The sequence below is a fragment of the Gorilla gorilla genome, chromosome 6, assembly GCF_029281585.2.
Source record: "Gorilla gorilla gorilla isolate KB3781 chromosome 6, NHGRI_mGorGor1-v2.1_pri, whole genome shotgun sequence".
Lineage (NCBI taxonomy): Eukaryota > Metazoa > Chordata > Mammalia > Primates > Hominidae > Gorilla > Gorilla gorilla.
The window spans coordinates 75,844,667-75,869,499 of record NC_073230.2 but is presented as its reverse complement, the minus strand read 5'-3'; the positions used below and the strand labels follow the sequence as shown (position 1 = coordinate 75,869,499).

At 49.0% G+C, this 24,833-nt stretch overlaps 1 protein-coding gene across 10 annotated transcripts in view; it reads right to left on the bottom strand.

Annotated features, from left to right (window-relative positions):
* The window catches only part of LOC101123872 (rab5 GDP/GTP exchange factor), a 155,115-nt gene extending 140,745 nt beyond the window's left edge, over positions 1–14,370 (bottom strand). For 3 of the 10 annotated variants that reach the window (XM_063708122.1, XM_063708124.1, XM_055346972.2), the window contains exon 1: positions 14,254–14,366. The gene's annotated coding sequence lies outside the window, so the exon portion shown is untranslated. Of the gene's footprint in view, positions 1–14,253 lie in introns of all 10 variants that reach the window. The other 7 variants (XM_063708119.1, XM_063708120.1, XM_063708121.1 and 4 more) reach the window with 4 other exon arrangements.
* Positions 14,371–24,833: the final 10,463 nt, after the last annotated feature.

The window sequence follows — 24,833 nt, the reverse complement described above, 5'->3', positions numbered from 1 at the left end:
TGGTGCCATTTCCCGAGACGGGGAAGTGACAGGAGGGGCAGGCTGGGGAAGGAACCAAGAGTTGACTTTTGGACGCATTATGTTCAAGCTGTTATTTGTCCTGCCTGGCTAATGACTGACAGAGCTCTGTGGGCCTCATTGAGATAATGCTTATAAAGGTTTCATGCCAAAGCTACTGAAAAGCAAGTGTGAAATTTGTTTTTATTATTATTTAGTATTGCCTGATCTCCTACCCAAGCCCACCATAAAGGTCTGATTATGAAATCCACAAGCCAGAGGTCCCCACCACCTTCTTGTCTTTTGCTGCCTCCCTGCCACCCATCTCACGGCAACCTTACAAAGCTCTGATGGTGGGATTCCAGGCATCGTCAACCAATGGCAAGGGAGGCGGTGCTGAGTTACCCCATATTGGCGCCTGGCAGCCTCTGGGGGCTGTGGGCAGGGCTGGCCTCCTCTGGTGACTGGGGAGGGAGCTGGCAGAAGGCCGGGGAAGGGGGACAATGGGCCTTTGTCTTTGCCGAGGTTTCTCCATCCAAGATGCTCTAGCTCCTAGAAAAACATGACCTCATTCGTCCTCCAGGCTCCGGGACCCAGGGCAGAGACAGGCTTGGAGTTGGATGCACCCACCACATTTCACAGACTGGAAAACCAAGTCACACAAGGAAAGAAGACAAGAGGACACCAAGGCTCCAGCCCTAGGACCCAGCCAGAAGTCATGCCCTCCTGGGTTGCTGAGCCCAGGGAGGGGACTCACAAGAGGGTCTTCTAGGCAGCAAAGGTCTAGCTAGCCCGCAAGCTCCTGGGACAGGCGGGTTGCACTTGGATCTGCTACTCACAGCTGTGTGGCTCTAAGCAGATTACTCACCTACTCTGCGCCCTGGTTTCTGCATCTGATGCAAGACTGGCAGCCTCTTTCTTGCAAGGTTACAGTGCCCTTGGAGATCGCTGCTAAGAATTCAGAAACGCCTGCTTCCCGCCATGGCACCTGCGCCCACTGCTCTGCCTTTAAAGAGGTGATCTTCCAGGGAAGAAAGTGGGGATTAAGGCCCATCCCACGCAAGCCTCCAGGGTCCACAAATGTCCCTCTCTTGCCAGGGGCTCTGCAGTGACAAGGCCTGGCAGGAGTCTGGCATATCTTTCTGGTAGCTTCCTAAGTGACGTTCTCCCACACTGGCCCTGCTGGGCTTTCACCCCCTGCCCACAACAGCCCTCACTTCCTATGCCAATCCCCCCCTCTCCAGAGGGTCTTCTCCAACCTGGTCTCCATCTCCACAACCATCTGGGGACACCCCTGCACCTGAAACCTCAGCAATTCAAGTTGCAAGATGCCAGCTGGAGGGACTCCCAGCCATTCTCTCAGTCTCATGTCTAAAATAGGATAGTGGGGCTTGGCATGGTGGCTCACGGCTGTAATCCCAACACTTTCGGAGGCTGAGGTAGAAGGATGGCTAGAGGCCAGGAGTTCGAGATCAGCCTGGGCAACATAGCCAGACCCCATTTCTAAAAACAAAAAAATTAAACAATTAGCCGGGCATGGTGGTGTATCATCCCAGCTACTCAGTAGGCTGAGGCAGGAGGATTACTTGAGTCCAGGAGTTCAAGGTTGCAGTGAGCTATATTTGCACCACTGTACTCCAGCTTGGGTGACAGAGCAAAACCCTGTCTCTAAAAATAAGTAAAATGGGGCCAGGCGCGGTGGCTGACACCTGTAATCCTAGCAATTTGGGAGGCCAAGGCCGGTAGATCACCTGAGGTCAGAAGTTTGAGACCAGCCTTCCCAACATGGTGAAACCCTGTCTCTACTAAAAATACAAAAATCAGCCAGGCGTGGTGGCATGTGCCTATAATTCCAGCTATTAGGGAGGCTGATGCAGGAGAATCACTTGAACCCGGGAGGTGGAGGTTGCAGTGAGCCGAGATTGCACCATTGCACTTCAGCCTGGGCAACAGAGCAAGACTCCATCTCAAACATAAATAAATAAACAAATAAATAAATAAGTAAAATGGGATAACGGAACTTCTTGGGGACGTGGGAGCATTCGGTGAGAGGAGACTCCAGGGACCTGCACAGGGCTGGACACAGAGTAGATGCTTATGAAATGACAGGCTTATTAATACCAATTTTTCATCCTTTTCAAAGGTCATTCAGAACAACCTCCCAAGTCACTTACAGAAAGTAAAACCAGAGAGGGTTAGTTGTCAGCCGTCGTCACACAGCCTGTCAGTGTCAGGGCTCGGTGCAGACCCGGCCTCTGCGTGCTGCCTTGGGGGTTCTCAGGCCGGGCCATGATCCTCAGCCCAGGGACCAGGTAAGGGAGGAGGGTGAGTGAGGCTGGAGATGGCCCAGGCTCTGGACTTTCCCTTGGCCCCATCTTCCACCGAGGCTGCATTCCCAGTGAGATAAACAAGGGATCAGCGGGAACAAAATGGATGAAGTAACAGGGAAGATATGAGTGGCTGCGCACAGCCCCCAGCCCGCCCCACCTGCCTGCCCACCAACAGGGACTGCTTCAGGAGAGGCATGGCCGGCCCCTGAGTCTCAGCCCATGCCAGGCAGTAAGGGTGCTCAGCACTGGCCAAGCCCTTCCTGATCCCCGGGCTCAGGTGGCAAACCTCCTGTGGTGCCCTTGGACCCTCTCTGGGCCCTGTCCCTATGCTCCACCCTCCCTGAGCTGGGATTATTTCAAATCCCCTCCACCAGAGCCTTGGAGGAGACAATTGCATGCTCCCAAATGCAAATTCAGAGCCCCAGGGCTGTCTGGAGTGGACATAGGATTTCCCACCCTGGCTCAACTGGTCTGTGGTTCAGCCTGTGTCTCTGGGGCACCTGCAGTGCCTTGCTGCCTGAGGCCAGCTCCCTACTGTGGTGGAGAGGCTGTGTCTGCCCAAGGCTTCCCCAACCCCAGTGCCAGCTCCCTGCCCCTGCAAATTTCTGCCCATCCTGACCTCTCCAAGGAGCCCTGGAACTCAGGGGACCATCTCCAGGGCCGGATGGGAGGCTGGCACTGCTGCCAAAGCCTGGACGCCCACCCAGCCGGACACTAACCTGGGTACCTTCCCTTGCTGAGACATAGATAAAGAGCAAGGGTGTTGGCCAGACAGGGCTCCACCCGCCGGCTGTGAGCAGCCAGGACCTGCAGCCTTGGGCCAGGGACCCCAGAGGCTCAACATCTGCCCCTACTTGCCTCAGAAGGAGGCAAGAAACGAGCCCTCTGCCTGCCAGGAAACATCACTGGAGTGCCCACCAATACCCTGAGCTGGGAGCCTGGCACAGATGGGGTGTGCGGTGGGCACCCTAGGGCCCGCCTGGCTCACTTCGGCCTCAGTTGCCCTCAGCAAACAGTCCCCAAACTGCACCAGGCCCTGACTAGGCTAAGAGGGGGCTGTCTCTCTTCCCTCCCAGGTTTTTTGCAACCAACAGAGCTGGGATGGTGGAGCCCCAGGCCCTGGAATCTGCATTTTGGGCCTCCTCGGGTGATATGAAGGCAGGTGGTCTCTAAGCACAACTGGAGAGACTCCACTGTGGTCCCTTCCCCATTTCCCCGTCCCCTCCCCGGCTTCAGAGGGCCCTGTCCCTACCTGCAGAGGAGGCTCCTTCATCCCAGCTTCCCAGGTACTCCGGTCCCCACTTTGCCGGCTGACATTCTGCCCCCCACGCCCCAGGCATCCTGTTATCACCATGGAGAACCACATAGGTTTCCCCAGCACACAACCACCTTCCCTCTTCAATAGCTGCTTCCTCTGTCGGAAATGCTTGTTCCATGGTCTTTCTACCCAAAATATTCCCACTCAGCCTCGCAGGCCAGCTCCTATGTCACCTCCAAGAAGCCTTCCTTGACCTCCACCTGGTCCGTGTAGTCCCTCCGTTCTAACATCTCTTCTACTAGTGCTCATCACACCGGAATAAAATCGCCTTTCCTCTGGCTAGGAGCTTGTTAAGAACTGAGACCGTGTCTGAACCTCCCATACTGAGCCAGCCAAGGGCTGCTGGCTGAGCAGGACAGGCCAAGGGACCAGGCCACCCCCACAAGCTACAACAACACACTTGCCCAGACTAAGATGTCTCAGGGAACGTCACCTTTGGAGTGTGGGGGAAAGGGACGGACATTTGCCAAAGTCCTACGATGTTCTAGATTCTCTTGTACCCTTTCTTCAAAGGAGAAAACTGAGTCCCAGGGAAGGGAACTGACTCGCCCAGGGTCACTCAGCTCAGAGGTGGTGAGGTTGGCCTGGAAACCCCTGTGATCATTTCCAAACCTCGCTGACCCCATAGGACCACAGTTTCCAGCTCATCCCATCCCCCAGCAGGACACACTGCTTGAAGTTAAGAAAAATTCTAGGCCAGGTGCAGTGGCTCACGTCTGTCATCCCAGTACTTTGGGAAGCCAAGGTGAGAGGATCGCTTGAGTACAGGAGTTTGAAATCAGCTTGGGCAACATAGTGAGACCCCACCTCTACAAAAAAAAAAAAAAAATTAGCAAGGCATAGTGGTGTGCACCTGTAGTCCCAGCTACTACGGAGGCTGAGGTGAGAGGATTGCTTGAGCCTAGGAGGTTGAGGTTGCAGTTAGCCGAGATTGCACCACTACACTCCAGTCTGGGTGACACAGTGAGATTCTAGTTAAAAAAAAAAACAAGAATTCTGAGAACAAGGACTTGCCCAGAGCCGAGGCCCAGAGCCAGGGGCCTGACTCTAGACAGTGGAACCAAGAAGCCGGCACTCGGGACATACATGGTCCCTGTCTGTGTGGCATACAGTGGATGCACATGGCGAGACTCGCCAGCTCATGAACACAGGAACCCTGCCCCTCTGGCCTAGGAGCCACCTGCCCTGGGGGCCAGAGGATCCTGAAGCTGCTCCCCCAAGAGTCACCAGGCAGGGTCTGGATCGCAGAGTTGACACTAAACACATGCTGGTGCAGTAGACAGGCGTGGGAGGCACCCCGAAGAGGTCAGTGCTGTTTTGAACAGAGCGGGGATGAGGTGACCCCTGACTCCCTGACAGGAAGCTACTTAGGCGGCAGCCGCCGGCGCACCGGAGACATCCAATCTGTCAGCACTGGCTGTGTGATGGGCCGGCCTCCAGAGGGGAGCCAGATGGGCCCAAAGCCCTGGCTCAGGGGGAGGCGGGGGCTGCAGTTGCCATCTGTAGGGAGCCACTCTCTATTTTAATTTAAATTTAAGAGACACGGTCTCGTTCTGTTGCCCGGGCTGCAGTGTAGTGGCACAATCATGGCTCACTGCAGCCTCAACCTCCTGGGCTCAAGGAGTTTGAGGCTAATCCTCCCACCTCAGCCTCCTGAGTAGCTGGGACTACAGGGGCACTCCACTACCCCTGACTAATTAAAAAAAAAAAAAAAAAAAAAAAAAACTTTTGTAGAGATGAGGTCTTGCTATATTGTCCAGGCTGGTCTTGAACTCCTGACCTCAAGTAATCTGCCCGCCTCGGCCTCCCAAAGTGCTGGGATTACAGGTGTCAGTCACTGCGCCTGGCCCAAAGTAATTTTAAGAGTTGCCTGTGTTCACTGTTTACACATTTCACTTACTACTTTCCTCCTTCATGTCCTCCAACCTGGTTTCTGTCACCCCATTCCACCAAAACTCTTCAGGTTCACCGATGACCTTTCTTGTGGATCAATCTTGTGAACTCTTTTCACTCCTTATTTTACTCAAAATTGCTGCAGCATTTCATGTTAGCTTTTTTTTTTTTTCTTTTTGAGACGAAGTCTCACTGTCACCCAGGCTTGAGTGCAGTAGCACAATCTTGACTCACTGCAACCTCCACCTCCTGGGTTCAAGCAATTCTCCCACCTCAGCTTCCCAAGTAGCTGGGACTACAGGTGCACACCACCATGCCTGGCTAATTCTTGTAGTTTTAGTAGAGATGAGGTTTCACATTGTTCCCCAGGCTGGTTTTGAAGTCCTGCCCTTAGGTGATCCACTCACCTTGGCCTCCCAAAGTGCTGGGATTACAGGCGTGAGCCACCATGCCCAGCGATTCACATTAGTTTTATTTATTTTTATTTTTTAATTTTTATTTATTTATTATTATACTTTAAGTTTTAGGGTATATGTGCACAATGTACAGGTTAGTTACATATGTATACATGTGCCATGCTGGTGCGCTGCACCCACTAACTCGTCATCTAGCATTAGGTATATCTCCCAATGCTATCCCCTCCCCCTCCCCCACACTAGTTTTATTTTTTTGTGAGAAGGAGTTTTGCTCTGTCGCCAGGCTGGAGTGCAGTGGCGTGATCTCAGCTCACTTCAACCTCCACCTCCCAGGTTCAAGTGATTCTCCTGCCTCAGCCTCCCGAGTGGCTGGGATTACAGGCGCCCACCACCACGCCCAGCTAATTATTATATTTTCAGTAGAGACCAGTGCTGAGACCAGCATGGCTGGGGAGACCCTAACGCAGCGGCACTATAGGAATTAAAGACACACACACAAAAATATAGAGGCGTTAAGTGGGAAATCAGGGATCTCACAGCCTTCAGAGCTGAGAGCCCCAAACAGAGATTTACCCACATATTTATTAACAGCAAACCAGTCATTAGCATTGTTTCTAGAGATATTCAACTAACTAAAAGTATCCCTTATGGGAAACGAAGGGATGGGCTGAATTATAGGTTGGGTTAGTTAACTGCAGCAGGAACACGCCCTTAAGACACAGAGCGCTCATGCTATTCTTTGTGGCTTAAGAATGCCTTTAAGCGGTTTTCCGCCCTGGGCGGGCCAGGTGTTTCTTGCCCTCATTCCCGTAAATCCACAACTTTCCAGCTTGGGCGTGAGGGCCATTATGAACATACACACCTGCACACACATGCCTGCACACGCACACCTGCACATGCATGCCTGCAACCACACACCTTGCACATGCACACCTGCACACACATGCCTGCACACACGTCTGTACATACACACCTGCAGATGCACACCTACACACACATGCCTGCACACGCACACCTACACACATACACCTGCACACATGCTTGCATACACGTCTGTACATACACACCTGCACACACATGCGTGCACACACGGCTGTACATACACACCTGCACACACATGCCTGCACACTTACACCTGCACACACACGCCTACACACTCAAACTCTTCCTGGCGCCAGATTTTGCCACAGGGAGGAACAAGGAGCAGGGTTCTCTAGAATGATCCCTCCCTCCATCCTGTCTCTTGAAGATCAGTTGATTTGTGGGGTCAGGTTCTCCTGACCCATTGGGAAGCCTCCCTGCCTGTCTCTACCTTCCAGCACAGTTCAGGAGATCCATGGGGTTGATGTCAGCTCCTCAGACACCCTCAGCTGGCATGGGACAGGTAGAAGTTTCTCAGGGTCTGGAGCAGCCAAATGAGGGGAACAGGGAGAGAGGATTATCCAGCCTGATCACCCCAGTCTCACTGCAGCCTCAACTTCCCAGATCCTCTCACCTCAGCCTCCCAAGTAGCTGGAACCACAGGTGTGTAACACCACACCCAGCTAATTTTTGTATTTTAGGTAGAGATGGGGTTTCACTATGTTGCACAGGCTGGTCTTGAACTCAGTTTTTTTTTTCTTTTTTTTTTGAGACGGAGTCTCGCTCTGTCACCCAGGCAGGAGTGCAGTGGTACGATCTTGGCTCACTGCAAACTGCCCCTCCCGGGTTCATGCCATTCTCCTGCCTCAGCCTCCTGAGTAGCTGGGACTACAGGTGCCCGCCACCGTGCCCGGCTAATTTTTTTGTATTTTTTAGTAGAGACGGGGTTTCACTGTGGTCTCGATCTCCTGACCTCGTGATCCACCGGCCTCGGCCTCCCAAAGTGCTGAGATTACAGGCGTGGGCCACCACGCCCAGCTGGTCTTGAACTTGAGCTCAAGTGATCCACCTGCCTTAACCTCCCAAAGTGCTGGGATTACCAGCATGAGCCACTGTGCCCAGCCAGTTTGGCAGTGTTTTCTTAAGAATTTTTTAACCAATGTTCATAAGCAATATTGGTCAGTTGTTTTCATGTAGTGCCTTTGTCTGGCCCAGCATCAAGGCAATGCTGGCCTCATAGAATGAGTTAGAAAGTATTTCCTCCTCTTCAAGTTTTTGAAAGAGCTTGCAAAGGATTGGCATTATTTTCGTTAAATGTCTGGTAGAACTGACTGGTAAAACCATCCAGTCAGGGGTATTTCTTTGTTGAAAGGATTTTAATTAGTAATTTAATGTTCTTACTAGTTATAGGTTTACCCCTACTTTCTTTTTTTTTTTGAGAAGTCTCGCTCTTGTCCCCCAGGCTGGAGTGCAATGGAGTGCACTCCGAAAGTGCTGGGATTACAGGCGGGAGCCACCATGCCCAGCTGGTTTACCCATATTTTTTCTTTGTTTGTGATTCAGTCTTGGTAGGCTTTGTGTTTCTAGAGATTTGCCATTTCATTTGGTTATTCAATTTGCTGGTGTACCTATGTTTGTGGTATTATCTTATAATCACTTTAATTGCTGTAAAGTCACAGTAATGCGCTCATTTTTTTTTCTTTTTTTTTTTTTTTTTGAGATGGAGTCTCGCTTTGTCACCCAGGCTGGAGTGTAGTGGCACAATCTTGGCTGACTGCAAGCTCAGCCTCATGGGTTTACACCATTCTCCTGCCTCAGCCTCCTGAGTAGCTAGGACTACAAGCACCCGCCACCACACCCGGCAGATTTTTTTCTATTTTTAGTAGAGATGGGGTTTCACCGTGTTAGCCAGGATGATCTCGATTTCCTGACCTCGTGATCCGCCGGCCTTGGCCTCCCAAAGTGCTGGGATTACAGGCGTGAGCCACTGTGCCCAGCTTAATGCCCTCATTTTCATTTCTGATTTTGGATATTTGAGTCTTCTTTTTTTTTTTCTTAGTCAATCTAGCTAAAAATTTGTCAATTTTGCTGACCTGTAAAAAAACTTTTAATTTTATCTATTCTCTTCTTTTCCTTTTCTTTCTTTATTTCCACTCTAATCTTTATTTCCCCTATTCTGCTGGCTTGGGTTTAGTTCTTCTTTTTCTAGGTCCTTTAAAGTGTATAGTTAGGTGACTGATTTGAGATCTTTCTTTTATTTTTTATTTTTATTTTTATTTTTTTTTGAGATGGAGTCTCACTGTCATGCAGGCTGGTATGCAGTGGTGCAATCTCGGCTCACTGCAGCCTCAACTTCCTGGATCCAGTGATCCTCCCACTTCAGCCTCCCAAGTAGCTGGAACCACAGGAGGGTAACACCACAACCAGCTGATTTTTGTATTTTAGGTAGAGGTGGGGTTTCACTACATTCCCCAGGCTGGTCTTGAACTCTTGAACTCAAGTGATCCACCTGCCTTGGCCTCCCAAAGTGCTGGGATTACCCGCCTGAGCCACTGCAGCCAGCCAGTTGGGCAGTGTTTTCTTTTGTTTCTTTTTTCTTTTTTTTTTTTTGAGATGGAGTCTCACTCTGTTGCCCAGGCTGGAGTGCAGTGGCGCAATCTCGGCTCACAGCCACCTCTGCCTCCCGTGTTCAAGCGATTCCCCTGCCGCAGCCTCCCAAGCAGCTGGGGTTACAGGCACCCACCACCATGCCTAGCTAATTTTCTTTATTTTTAGTAGAGACAGGGTTTCACCATCTTGACCAGGCTGGTCTCAAACTCCTGACCTTGTGATCCACCCGCCTTGGCCTCCCAAAGTGCTGGGATTACAGGCGTGAGCCACCACACCCAGCAGGCAGTGTTTTCTTGAGAATTTTTTAATCAATGTTCATAAGCAATATTGGTCAGTTGTTTTCTTGTACTGTCTTTGTCTGGCCCTAGTAACAAGGCAATGCTGTCCTCATAGAATGAGTTAGAAAGTGTTTCCTTCTCGGCCGGGCACGGGGTGGCTCATGCCTGTAATCCCAGCACTTTGGAAGGCCAAGGCAGGCGGATCATGAGGTCAGGAGATAGAGATCATCCTGGCTAACACAGTGAAACCCCGTCTCCACTAAAAATAGAAAAAATTAGCCGGGCGTTGTGGTGGGCGCCTGTAGTCCCAGCTACTCGGGAGGCTGAGGCAGGAGAATGGCGTGAACCCGGGAGCCAGAGCTTGCAGTGAGCCAAGATCGCGCCACTGCACTCTAGCCTGGGCGACAGAGCGAGACTCTGTCTCAAAACAAACAAAAAAAAGAAAGTATTTCCTCCTCTTCAAGTTTTTGAAAGAGTTTGCAAAGGATTGGCATTAATTTTTCCTTTAAATGTCTGGTAGAATTCACTGGTGGAGCCATCCAGTCAAGGGTATTTCTGTGTTGGGAAGATTTTATTGGTAATTTAATCTTCTTACTAGTTATAGGTTTACCCATATTTTCTTTTTCTTTTTTTTTTTTTTTTGAGACGAAGTCTCACTCTTGTCCCCCAGGCTGGAGCACAATGGTGCGATCTCAGCTCACTGCAACTTCCGCCTCCCAGTTCAAGTGATTCTCCTGCCTCAGCCTCCTGAGTTGCTGTGATTGCAGGCGCCTGCCACCACGCCCAGCTCATTTTTGTATTTTTAGTAGAGAAGGGGTTTCACCATGTTGGCCAGGCTGGTCTTGAACTCCTGATCTCGGGTGATCCGCCTACCTTGGCCTCCCAAAGTGCTGGAATTACAGGCATGAGCCACCGCACCTGGTTGGTTTACCCATATTTTTTATTTCTTTGTGATTCAGTCTTGGTAGGTTTGTGTTTCTAGAGATTTGCCATTTCATTTGGTTATTCAATTTGCTGGTGTACATATGTTTATAGTATTCTCTTACGATAACCTTAATTGTTGTAAAGTCACAGTAATGGCCTCATTTTCATTTCTGATTTTGGATATTTGAGTCTTCTTTTGTTTCTTAGTCAATCTAGCTAAAAATTTGTCAATTTTGCTGACCTGTAAAAAAAACTTTTATCTATTCTCTTAATTTCCTTTATCTATTTCCACTCTAATCTTTGTTTCTTGTATTCTGCTAGGTTGGGGTTAGCTCTTCTTTTTCTAGATCCTTTAGAGGGTATAGTGAGGTGACTAATTTGAGATCTTTCTTACTTTTATTTTTTATTTTTATTGATTTTTTTTGAGATAGAGTCTCACTCTGTCACCCAGGCTGGAATGCAGTGGTGCTATCTCGGCTCACTGCAACCTCCCTCTCCCAGGTTCAAGCGATTCTCCTGCCCCAGCCTCCCAAGTAGCTGGGATTACAGGCCTGCACCACCATGCCTGGCTAATTTTTGTATTTTTAGTAGCGATGGGCTTTTGCCATGTTGGTTAGACTGGTCTTGAACTCCTGACCTCAGGGGATCCTCCCGCTTTGGCCTCCCAAAATACTGGGATGTTGGCATGAGCCACCACTCCTGGCTTTCTTATTTTTAAAGGTAGATGCTTACAGCTAAACATTTCCCTCTGAACGCTGCTTTAACTGCATCCCATAAGTTCTGGTATGTTGTGTTTTAATTTTCATTCATCTCAAAGTGTTTTCTAATTTCCTGTATGATTTCATCTTCAACCAGTGATTGTTTAAGAGTGTGTTTACTTTCCATATATTTGTGAGTTTTCAAGTTTTCCTTGTTACTGATTTCTAGTTTCATTCCATTGTGATTAGAAAATACTTAGTATTTTGCATACTTTCAAACTTTTAAAACATTAATATTTGTTTTGCAGCCTAATACACTGTATACTCTGGACAATATCCCACATGCTCTTGAAAAGAATGTGTATTTTGCTGTTGTTGGGTTGGTGTCTGCATATGACCATTAGATCTAATTGGATTATCATGTTGTTCAAGTGCTCTCTTTCCTATTGATCTGGTCTCTGTATTATTAACATTGAGGTAGTGAGGTCTCCAATGATCATCCTGAAACTCTATTTCTCCCTTTAATTCTATCCTTTTTTACTTCATATGTTTTGATGCTCTGTTGTTAGGCACATATGTTTTAAATTATTATATTTTCTTGTTGGATTAAACTTTTTATCAGTATAGAATTCCCTTGTCTCTCATAACCATTTTTGGCTTAAAACCTATTGTGCCTAACATGTGGCCACTCCTGGTCTCATTTGGTTACTTTTTTTTTTTTTTTTGAGATGGAGTTTCACTCTTGTTGCCCAGGCTGGAGTGCAATGGCGTGATCTCGACTCCCCACAACCTCTGTCTCTCGGGTTCAAGCAATTCTCCTGCCTCAGCCTCCTGAGTAACTGGGATTACAAGCAGGCGCCATCACAGCCGGCTAATTTTTCTGTTTTTAGTAGAGATGCGGTTTCACCATGTTGCTCAGGCTGGTCTCAAACTCCTGACCACGTGATCCGACCGCCTCGGCCTCCCAAAGTGCTGGGATTACAGGCATGAGCCACCACGCCCAGCCAGAGAGACCCATTTTACCCACACAGGGACCCAGCTAAAAACCCTTCCCTGGTTCTGTCACCATCAGATTAAAGCCTAAGCTCCTAGATCTCTGTCCTGCACTTTTTCACTTTAATAACGACCCTCCAGGCTCAGTAGCTGATGCCTGTAATTTCAGCACATTGGGAGACTTAAGGCGGGAGGATTGCTTGAGTCCAGGAGTTTGAGACCAGGCTGGGCAACACACCAAGACTCCATCTTTACAAAATATTTAAAAATCAGCTGGGTGTGGTGGCACACATCTGCAGTCTCAGCAACTTGGGAGGCTGAGGTGGGAGGATCCCTTGAGCACAGGCAGTTGAGACTTCAGTGACTCGTGATTGTGTCACTGTACTCCAGCCTGGGTGACAAAGTGAGACCCTCTCTCTCAATAAATAAATAAATAAGCACCTCCTTGTAGTTACTGGCCTCCTCTCCTTAGATTCCCCCCTCTCCCTCACTCCACCCTGTTAGTCTGAATGTTACTCATTCTTCAAGACACATGCAGAAAGTACTCCCTGATCCCTTCCAGGCTCCACGCCCAACAGCACGGCCTAAATGCCCGGCTCCTTCCTCGGTGCTCCATCTTAGCTCACACTCCTTACCACACTGTTTTGAAAGCATCTTGACTGTCCCTTCTCCTCAACTGGCTAACTTCTAGAGAGCAGAAACATGACTGCTTGGAAGGTCATTAAAAATTCAAATCCTGAACATTTCTTAATCCTGCAGATATGAATCAGCAACTCTTAAAAGCAAAATGTTATTTATCATTAAATATTAACAATATAATCACATTTTCTTGCATCTCTGGCAAGTTTCTTGGTACAACAATTTTAAGGAACGGACTCTTTAACAGCAGTTAAAGCTGCGCGATAGGTGACGCCTATAATCCCAGCACTCCGAGAGGCCGAGGCGGGAGGATCGCTTAAGGCCAGGAGTTTCACACCTACCTGGGTAACATTGTGAGATCCCATCTCGAAAAAAATAATGAGGAAAAACAAAGCAGTTTTAGATTTAGAGAGGGGAAAGTAGCTCTCCAAGCCAAAAACCAACTCCCAAGGTGCTCCGGTAAACTCGTCCTGGGAAAATTTCCTATTTAATCTCAAAGGCAAAACGAGCCCACGGGCGCCCACGACACATTTCCCAACCACAAGGATTGGTCACTCGCGCTGAGACACCGCCAGCTGCCTATGACCTAGCCTCCAAAGCGGCAGAGTCCCTCCCTCTCTCTCCCTAAACTGCCGTGATAGACATCCCCCGGCTCTCCTCCCAGACGGTTCGAAAGCAGGGACTTCTCCTCCTAACCCCGGCCCCGCACCCTCGCCCTCAGCCACGGGGTGGAAGTCAGGACCACAGGCTTCAAATCCCCTCCCAACTCCGGGCCGCTTCTGTCCCCCCAGGGCGACGCGGGATCAAGTCCCGGCGCCCCTGTCGCGGCCAAGAGCTGTGGTCTGGGTCCGAGCGTCCCAGCTCGGAGCGTTCCGGAGAGGTCCTGGGAGGGGCCCCGCGCGACCACAAATGTTGCTTCGGAGCCAGCGTCCTGGACGGGGAAGTGAGAGCCGGGACGAGGGGAGCCGCCGAAGAGGGAGGCGGCCAGGAAATGCTCCGCGTCAGGCCTTCAAGGGCTTGGGCGGGCGCTGGAGATGCCGGCAACGAGCACGTTAGACGGAGAAGCCGCGCACTGTGAGGATTAAGGGAGCCGAGGGCGGCCTGGAACTGGGAAGGCGGAGCTGACGGGGCTGGAATGTGGGACGAAGGACAGCGGAAGGCACCGACGCGCAACTGCCCCAGCCGCGCGGAGGGCACGGACCGACCGCCCCGCCGCCCACGGCCCGAGACGCCCGGCCGCCCCGCTCCCGTAGCTGAGAGCCGCGACGCTCTTACACCAGTCCGTCCGTTCCGTACCTCGCCCGCGGCTTCGCCGACATCCACACAGCCGCTCGCCCGCATGGCTGCAGTAGGTCTGGTCTCCGTTGTCCGCTCCCGCCCCACACACACCCTCCTGCTAGCCCCGCCCTCGGCACGGCCTGCGCACGCACGATACGCAAGCCGCGCAAACGTCACTTCCGGGGCCTTTGGCTCTTCACCGGAGGAAATGCGAGCCGGATCCAAAGGGTCGAGGGGACTGGGGTGCCCCCGTGACGTCTAAGAGCAAATAGAAGAGGGCGGCCTCCAGGCTAAAGCTAGGGCACTGGGGAGCCCCGGAGAAGCCTGCCTTTCATAGTCTGTGGCTCAGTCCCTGCTTTCGGCTTCCGGCGCGCAGCAGCGGGAGGGCGACGCTGGCCCCCTGGCGATCCTGGCGCTGCGACCGCGGTGGTAGCGCGAATGGGAGGTGGAGCGGAGCCGCTGCGCCGAGGGACGCTTCAAAAACTCTTTGAGTTTCAGCCCTTCGCGGATCCGAGGATGTGACAGTTGTTCGAGTTAAAGGGTCTTAAGGCGATGGGTTGATCCAAAAGCAGCTGAATCTTTAGAAGGCCCACGCAGGAGGATTCCTTGAGGCCAGGAGTTCGAGACCAGCCTGGGCCACAGAGCAAGATCACTGTCTCTACAAAAGAAATTTTACTTGCTGGGCGCGGTGGCTCACGCCTGTAATCCCAGCACTCTGGAAGGCCGAGGCGGGCGGATCACGAGGTCAGGAAATCGAGACCATCCTGGCTAACACAGTGACCCCGTCTTTTCTAAAAAGTACAAAAAATTAGCTGGGCGTGGTGGCGGGCGCCGGTAGTCCCAGCTACTCGGGAGGCTGAAGCAGGAGAATGGCGTGAACCTGGGACGCGGAGCTTGCAGTGAGCCCAGATCGCACCACTGCACTCCAGCCTGGGCGACAGAGCGAGACTGTGTTTAAAATAAACAAACAAACAAACAAATTTTACAAATCACCCGGGCATGATGGCGCGCACCTGTGGTCCCAGCTACTGGGGAGGCTGCGGTGGGAGGATTGCTTGATAGCACAGGAAGTTGAGGCTGCAGAGATCCCTCCACTAAACTCCAGCTCCGGTGACAGAGCAGAGCGAGACCCTGCCCTCCCCTCCCCCCACAAAAAGCATAACCGAGACCCAGAAGTGCAATAAATTAGCCAGTGTCACAAAGTATTAATGGTTGAGTCACAAATTGAATCCTGTTGACGTGATTCCCATGTAAGGAATGTTAAAAACCGTACCTAAATACTGACTGCTCTGCGTCCTGGATGCCATCTATGGCGTAAGGTGCAGTCACAGCAAGAAAAAAAAGAAAATACTATGCTGTGGCTGTGAGATAGGCCTGGGTTGGAATCCCAGCTTTGCTAATTATCACTGCTGTGTTTTTGGACAGGTTGCCTAATTTTTGTCTTTTTTTGGTGGAGGAGTCTCGCTTTGTGGCCCATACTAGAGTGCAGTGGTGCGATCTCGGATCATTGCCTCCTAGGTTGAAGGGATTCTCCCACCTCAGCCTCCCAAGTAGCTGGAATTGCAGGCGCCCACCACCACGCCCAGCTAATTTTCTTGTATTTTTAATCGAGACAGGGTTTCACCGTGATGGCCAGGCTGGTTTCGAATTCTGAACTCAACTGATCCGCCCCCCTTGGCGTCCCAAAGTGTTAGGATTACAGGTGCCCACCACCACGCCTGGCTAATTTTTGTATTTTTAGTAGAGACAGGGTTTCACCGTGTTAGCCAGGATGGTCTCGATCTCCTGACCTTGTGATCCGCCCGCCTCGGCCTCCCAAAGTGCTGGGATTACAGGCGTGAGCCACTGCGCCCGGCCAATTTTGTATTTTTAGTACAGACGGGGTTCCTCCATGTTGTCAGGCTGGTCTCAAACTCCTGACCTCAGGTGATCCACCTGTCTCAGCATCCCAGGCATGAGCCACCAAGCCCAGCCTCATTTGGTTACTTTTTGCATGGAATTTATTTTTTCATTCTTTTGTTTTCAATCTCTGTTTCTTTGTATCTAAAGTGAGTCTCTTATAGACAGTATATGGATGGATCATGTTGTATTTTATTTTACTTATTTTTTTTACATTTCCCAAGGCTCTGTCATCCACCTTTTCATTAAATCATTCTACCAATCTCTCCTGGGCTCAGGTGATCCTACCACCTCAACTGCCTGAGTAGCTTGGACTGCAGGCACATGCCACCGCTCATGGCCTATATTCTTCTTCTCTTTTTTTGGGGTGGGGGGGTGTTGCTTAAACAACAGAAATTTATTTCTCTTGGTTATGGAGTCTAGAAATCCAAGTTAAGGGCTGTGCGCAGTGGCTCACACCCGTAATCTCAGCACCTTGGAAGGCCGAGGCAGATGGATCACCTGAGGTCAGGAGTTCCAGACTGGCCTGGCCAACATGGCAAAACCCTGTCTCTACAAAAAATACAAAACTCAGGCATGAAAAACCAAAAGAAATCCAAAATCAGATCACAGAATTGGCAGGTTTGGTTTCTCCTGAGGCCTCTCTCCTTGGCTTATAAATGGTCACCTTTTCACTGTGTCCTCACATGGCCTTTTCTCTGTGAACATGCATTCTTGGTGTCTGTGTGTGTGTCCAAATTTCCTCTTTTTATAAAGTCACCAGTCGAATTGGACTAGGGCCCACCCTAATGGCATCATCTTAACTCACCTCTTTAGAGACCCTATTCCTAAATACAGTCACATTCTGAGGTATTGGAGTTAGGACTTCAACATATAAATTTGGTGGGGATCACAATTAAGCCTATAACATAATCATAGTTACTTAAAAAATAAATAACATGGTGATATAGAATAAGCAGGCAGGAGCGAGGGTTTGGGAGCCTAGGGAGAACCTGATAAGATGGCACCAAGTTGACACCATAAGGGACTGTGAGGGTGAAGCCACCTGGGAAGGAAGAAGAGAAGGAAGATGCCAGACAGTCCTGGAGGTTAGGCAGGACTTAAATGACTTTGAGACTGGTCACTCATCCAAATATGAAAACTCTTAGGCCGGGCGCGGTGGCTCACGCCTGTAATCCCAGCACTTTGGGAGGCCGAGGCGGGCGGATCACGAGGTCAGGAGATCGAGACCATCCTGGCTAACATGGTGAAACCCCGTCTCTACTAAAAATACAAAAAAAAATTAGCCGGGCGTGGTGGCGGGCGCCTGTAGTCCCAGCTACTCGGGAGGCTGAGGCAGGAGAATGGCGTGAACCCGGGAGGCGGAGCTTGCAGTGAGCGGAGATCGCGCCACTGCACTCCAGGCTGGGTGACAGAGCGAGACTCCGTCTCAAAAAAAAAAAAAAAAAAAAAAAAAAAAAAAAAAAAAAAAAGAAAACTCTTGGGACTCAGAAAATGATAGGACTAAGCAAAAATCCAGCACCAGGGCGGGTGGCTCATGCCTGTAATCCCAGCACTTTGGGAGGCCGAGGTGGATGGATCACCTGAGGTCAGGAGTTCGAGACCAGCTCTGGCCAAATGGTGAAACCCCATCTCTACTAAAAATACAAAAATTAGCTGGGCATGGTAGTGCACACCTGTAATCCCAGCTATTCAGGAGGCTGAGAGAAGAGAATCGCTTGAACACGGGAGGGAGAGGTTGCGGTGAGCTGAGATTGAGCCATTGCACTCCAGCCTGGGCGACAAGAGTGAAACTCCCATCTCAAAAAAATAAAAATAAAAATGCAGCACGAGTGCAAATGTTTTGGCTTCTTCTTGTGTAGCTCATCTCATATCTCCCAGTTAGAAACTTTCCTTGCAATGTAGAATCCCTATTGCTGGGATATAAACCTGTATCCTCCTGTTCTGTCCCCAGGGAAGAGATGTCACAAGTCTGTTCATTCATTAGAATACTATTATTTATCTTTTCTGTAGACTTATTTTCCGCAAGTTGTTTTGGCTTCTTTTCTGTAACTGGATCTGGGTAACCTGGCAGTGCAGAACCAGGCCCTGGGCTTCAGCACAGGGACATGCCGAGGCTCGGGACACAGACACGTCCCCACTCTGCTACCCACTAGCCTAGGGACTCAACTGGGCTAGTTAGTCGGCTTTCTCAAACTCTTCATCTGGAAAACAATGTTAGATTCTGGTTAAATTTAGCTCTGAATATGATCATATCTATTTAAGCATTATTATTATTATTATTTTTTTTTTTTTTTGGAGATGGAGTCTTGCTCTATCACCAGGCTGGAATGCAGTTGTGCAGGCTCTGCCTCCTGGGTTCAAGCGATTCTCCTGCGTCAGCCTCCCGAGTAGCTAGGATTACAGGCATGTGCCACCATGCCCGGCTAATTTTTGTATTTTTAGTAAAGATGGAGTTTCACCATGTTGGCCAGGCTGGTCTTGAACTCCTGACCTCTTGATCTGCCCACCTCAGCCTCCCAAAGTGCTGGGATTACAGGCCGGAGCCACTGCGCCCGACCTATTTAATTATTTCTAAGGTTTTCTAAAAATCAAGCCCTCTGTATTACTTCTCTCAAGCTTTGGAGCCTAAACTAGAAGAAATAAAAGTCTGATTTCTGCCTCTTATTTTTCTTTACATTCCATTTCAGCTCATGATGCTTGTTCATTTTTTGGACAGTTAAATAGCAGCTTGGACTCAAGTTCACAATTACTCCTCGGCCATTTCTAGCCAACAGTGGTGTGGTCCAGGCATTCCCTTCCTCATTTTGGTCACCCACTGACCTCCAGGTTGCTCCTCAAATCCAATAGTTTGTGGGCACTTGGCACATAGTGGGTCTCCATGCTGCACATCCATGACAATGGCCCATTTGATTTTGTTTTGTTGTTTTGTTTGTTTTTTGAGACAAAGTCTAGCTCTGTTGGCCAGGTTAGAGTGCAGTGGCGTGATCTCGGCTCACTGCAACCTCCACCCCCAGGTTCAAGCAATTCTCCTGCCTCAGTCTCCTAAGTAGCTGGGATTACAGGTACGCACCATCACGCCCAGCTAACAACGGCCCATTTGATATTCTCACCTTCTGGCTTCTAACTGCCACCTCCCCTCATAGAGTTAGATAGAGTTGATCCCATCCAAAATCCAGTCTTGTAGAATCCGCATCTGATGACCATCATCTCACTCCCTCAACACCCTTGTGTCATAAGCTTGCTTTCAGACCCTATCAGGCTTTGGACCTGTACACCTTTCCCAGTTGCTGAGTCCAGAAACTGGCCCCTGTCTTATTTCTTCTTTACTTCATCCAGGTCCCATCATTCCAACCACACTCCCGCAGGTTAGCCCCATCCTTTGATGCTCACTGCTTGAGCACTGCCTCTACTCGTCATCTTGCCAGGACCCCCCAGCTATCTGGCTTTCTGGCTCTCTCATGCTGATCGCTGGGCCTTGTGAGACAAATGAAAAGCTGATCTGATCTGAGTTACTACAACTCATCAGAGCTGGTTTTCTCACTTCATCCAGGTCCTCAGTGCTGCTTGGCAGTTACTGTTTGTCCTCATGCAGTTTCCTCTCTCTCTCTCCCACAATGGCTAGCCCAAAATGTCACCAGTTTACTCCAGCCCCTTTCTTGACCTGCCTATTTCTTTATAGTTATCTTTATTTGCTGATCCCTCACTTCTCTAATTAAAGGTATAAGTTATTCAAATTACTCTGTGATTTCTATCTCCTAATACAAATGATCCTAAATACAAAACAGGCCAGATGACCCAAGGAGACAATGACCAATGACAGTGTAGACTTTTTTTTTTTTTTTTTTTTGAGACTGGGTCTCACTCTGTTGCCCAGGCTGGAGTGCAGTGGCCTGATTACAACTCACTGCAGCCTCGACCTCCTGGGCACAGGCAATCCTCCCACCTCAGCCTACTGAGTAGCTGGGACTACAGGCATGTACCACCACACCCAGCCAATTTTTTTTTTTTTTTTTTTTTTGTATTTCTTGAAGAGACAGGATTTCGCCATGTTGCTCAGGCTGGTCTGGAACTCCTGTGCTCAAGCAATCTGCCCACCTCAGCCTTCCAAAGTGCTAGGATTACAAGTGTGAGCCCCTGCACCCACCCCAATGTGTAGGCTGGTCTTACATGTCAGATACAAGGTTCCAAGAATGCCATGTTATTTTGAATGGGTGACACGTGAATGCACATGGGATGCATTTGGGCAGAGCAACAGCACCTCAGCTCATCTTCCTCTCTTGGGTGGGACATCAGGAATAGTCCCCGCTGGTGTCCACTTTGGGAAGCTCTGGGATTCAGCTGGCCTCTGCTGCACATGGGTACCTAACTGCAACTTGCAGTGGCTCTTCTCAGTCAGGCATAAGAGCTGGAATTTCTGTTAATCTCTCAATATTTGCATATGTAATGAAGTGTCTGCTGAAGCCAAAATATTTGAAAAAGAATGGCCCCCCCTTATTGTGTGGGTCAAAATCTCAGCTTCACCTTGGCTGCTCCAGGCTACTGTGGATAGATATCCCTGAAGGGGTTCTTTCAAAAGGTACCTCTAGATCTTGAAACTGTTAATTATATTGCAACTGTCACACCTACAAGGATTGCTGGCCTCAGTCAACCCCTCATCATGGAGCTGTAGAAACAAGGGAGAGGCTGCCCCTGCTCATGGCCTTCTGTATAGCCTTACTGAGGGGTTCAAGTGTGTCTTGGGTAAGGCAGAATAGGAGAAAAGCTATAACAGGGTTTTCAGCTATTGGAATTCTGGATCATTTGCCAGGGATCGGGTAAAACCATGTCCTAAAAAGACAGAATGATTAGGTAAAAAACAGGGTCACAAATGGCCAGTACTGCTTACAAACCCCAGAAATCCTGGGACACGGTGAGAGCCTTCCACTCTGGAAACATCACTTGATACCTTGTTTGGACTGTCTGGAAATTCTACCTTTGCATCTCAATCTACAAATCTGGGTTGTCCCAGGGGTGTTGTTGCCATAAAAGGGTCAGAATTGCCATGCAAACAGAGAACAGTGCTGACAGGTGTTCAAAATCAAGACGTAAACCCCATCTCAATGGAATCCTCTAGCCCATGAAGTGTTGGAATACTCCTGCAGGTAACTGGACAGGGGATTTCTTCTCATTATTCTGCCTCTCTGGACCAATGGGAGTTTCCAAATACAGCCGCCTTTGAAGAATAAAATTAGATAATTGGGTGGAATATCCCCTGAATATGTCTGGAAGCAATTACATTCTGCCTTGACTCCTGGGAGTGCTGAGTAAATAATGCCACCCTCATTTCATCTAATAGCGACGTGGTCAGCTCATTAGTTAAGTTCATATTTTTGTTAAGAAACTCATGGTGAACTCGGTTTCCAAGCAAAATATTTATTTATTTTACTTTTTATTTTAGAGACAGGGTCTTGTTCTGTCACTGAGGCTGGACTGCAGTACTGCAATCATGGCTCATTGCAACCTCAACCTCATGGGCTCAAGTGAACCTCCCACCTCAGGCTCCCAAGTATCTGGGACTGCAGGTGCACACCACCCTGCCTGGCTTGTTTTTGAATTTTGTTTTTTTGGACATAGGATCTTGCTATGTCACCCAGGCTGGTCCTGGACTCCTGGCCTCAGGCAATCCTCTTGCCTCTGCCTCTCAAAGTGCTACAGGATTACAGGTGTGAACCACCATGCCTGGCCAGGCAAAATAGATTCTTCCTTTCTGGTGCAGAAGATGAAACTAGTGTGTCTGCTCAGTGGGATCCTGCAGGCATCCTCTGCAGCTGTTGTGGAGGTAGATACAGAGCTTCCAGGATGTGTATCTACCTTACCTTAACTTAGGTGGATACAGAGCCTGCAGGATCCTATGCTGCTGCTATGAAGACTGAAAATGCTCTCCAGTTCCTAGCAGGCCAGATGTAAAAGCTGACTTAGAAAGCAAGAGACATCAGTGCTGAGAGCACCTACCTGCCTGAGAACAAGAAGCAGACAGTCCTGGGTATGGCATCACTGTCATGGTTGGCTAACAGGTACCAGATAAGGCATGGCCAGAAGTGGCCAACTAGCTTTTAAATATCAAAGACAGGACAGTTACAAACAGAGGGGAGAGGTGGAGGAGGACATGGTGAGAGGCACAGTAAACACCTGCAACACGTGCACACACAGGTGGGCCCTTGGGGCAGAGTCAGCTGAGGTACAGTTGGTGATGAAGATGCTATGTTGAGAAACTGGATACCCAAGGCATTTATAAAAGTTCACACAGACTCTAGGGACTTAAGCCTACTCATGATACCACCCTGACCTCTTTACAAAAATACTGGAGATACAAAGATTTCTTCAACTGGACTCTGAACCTGTAAGTTTCTTTTAATGAGGGTCAAGCTCCAAGTTTTGTGTTGCTATGTGATTCTATTTCTTGATTTTAATAATGACTGAGAAAAGTATGGATACCTCCATTCCAAAAATCTACTGGGGCTGGGCCATCTGCCAGGATCATATGATACGGGGAAGAAATGAGGGTCTGTATTACATTAAGAGAATCCTGGCCAAGTGCGATGGGTCACGCCTGTAATCCCAGCACTTTGGGAGGCTGAGGTGGATGGATCACAAGGTCAGGAGTTCAAGACTAGCCTGGCCAAGATGGTGAAACTCCATCTCTACTAAAAATACAAAAATTATCCGGGTGTGGTAGCGAGCACCTGTAATCCCAGCTACTTGGGAGGCTGACGCAGGGAATTGCTTGAACCCGGGATGCGGGGGTTGCAGTCAGCTGAGACTGCACCACTGCATTCTAGCCTGGGCAGCAGAATGAGACTCCGTCTCAAAAAAAAAAAAAAAAAAAAAGAGAATCCTCAGAAGGCATGGTTTGTTGAGGTGTGAATAAGGTTGACATAGAGGCCAGAGGTGGCTAGAAAAGGTACATCATAATCTGATGACAGGCACCTGTTACGGAGTATTTCTGGATGGTTCATGGTTCAGTCTTTCCCACAGTTGACTGGATCTTCTCCTGGTGTACAACAGCTCTGTGTCCACCTGGTGTCAAGTGGTTGGAGAAGGGGGATACCTAGGATCTCCAGATCATGTCATTCCTCAGGAAAAACAAGTGTGAGAGAAGAAGTCCTTTGCAGTCCAGGAATTGAACTGCCCTCTTCCTAAGGCTGCTCTGTTTATTATTTTGTGTGTGTATGTGTGTGGTGTGGTGGGGGGTCAGCGGTACATTTTGGAAGAAGACATAAAATTCTGTCCTTTGAATATACCTAGATAATGAACATCTATGAATTTTATAGTAATACTGTCACTCTTCATTTGCATTTAGATTTTAGAAGCAGGTATTCATCTGAGAAAAAATGAGGTACCTAAGTTCACAGCTAATAAGATCACTGTAGACATGACTGGGGAAGGGAAAAGAAAAGCACCTAACTATTCTTTCTCAGAACAAAAACTACTAGGCTCGGTGTGGTGGCTCATGCCTGTACTCCCAGCACTTTGGGAGGCCAAGGCGGGTACATCACCTGAGGTCAGGAGTTCGAGACCAGTCTGGCCAATATGGTGAAACCCCGTCTCTACTAAAAATACAAAAATTAGCCAGGCTTGGTGGCACGTCTGTAATCCCAGCTACTTGGGAGGCTGACAAAGGAGGATTGCTTGAACCCAGCTGGTGGAGGATGTAGTGAGCTGAGATTGCACCACTACACTGCAGCCTGGGCAACAGAGCAAGACTGTCTCAAAAAAAAAAAAAAAAAAGAAAGAAAGAAAGTTTAAAATTATGTTTAAAAAACAGAGAAATTAAGCTAAAGTACATGATAGGAAAAACAATGTGGTAAGGAATTAAAAGAAAGCTAAAGGTAAGTAAATAAAAGCTAAGGGAACATGCTATAAGTTCAACAAACCAAAATTAAGTAGTGAAGAGGTCATCTACACAAGAATGAAGACGGGACACTTGGCAGTATAGAGATCTAAGTCCAAGGGCCATGAGTCCCAAGCCAGGCACATGGCATCCCCTGAACTACACTAAGGAGTCTCCCATTCTGTTATGCTTTTGATGTTGGAAGTAGGCTATCCAGCTTGTCTATGCAGGGATACCTGCAAGGCTTCAGGAGTGTCATTAACTCAGGTGGTTCCAGATCATCCCATCCTTGGGGTCTAGCCAAGGAGCCATGACTCACCTACTCTGTCATACTCCATTCATCATCCTGTGAGCAGGGCCTCCTTCACCTAGCGGATATGTGTCCCTCACTAAGAAGGTCAGTAAATCGGGAGCCCCATCTACCCCCTTAACACAGGGGCTACATAAGGACTACACATTTGATATGGTTTGGCTCTGTGTCCCCACCCAAATCTCATGTTGAACTGTAATCCCCACTTGTCAGGGGAGGGACCTGGAGGGAGGTGATTGGATCATGGAGGTAGATTTCCCCTATGCTGTTCTTGTGATAGTGAGTTTTCATGAGCTCTGATGGTTTAAAAGTGTAGCATTTCCCCACTCTTTTTTTTTTTTTTTTTGAGATGGAGTCTCACTCTTTTTCCAGGCTGGAGTGCAGTGGCATGATCTCGGCTTATTGCAACCTCTGCCTCCTGAGTTCAAGTGATTCTCCTGCCTCAGCCTCCCGAGTAGCTGGGACTACAGGTGCACGCCAGCATGCCCAGCTAATTTTTTTGTATTTTGTTTTTTA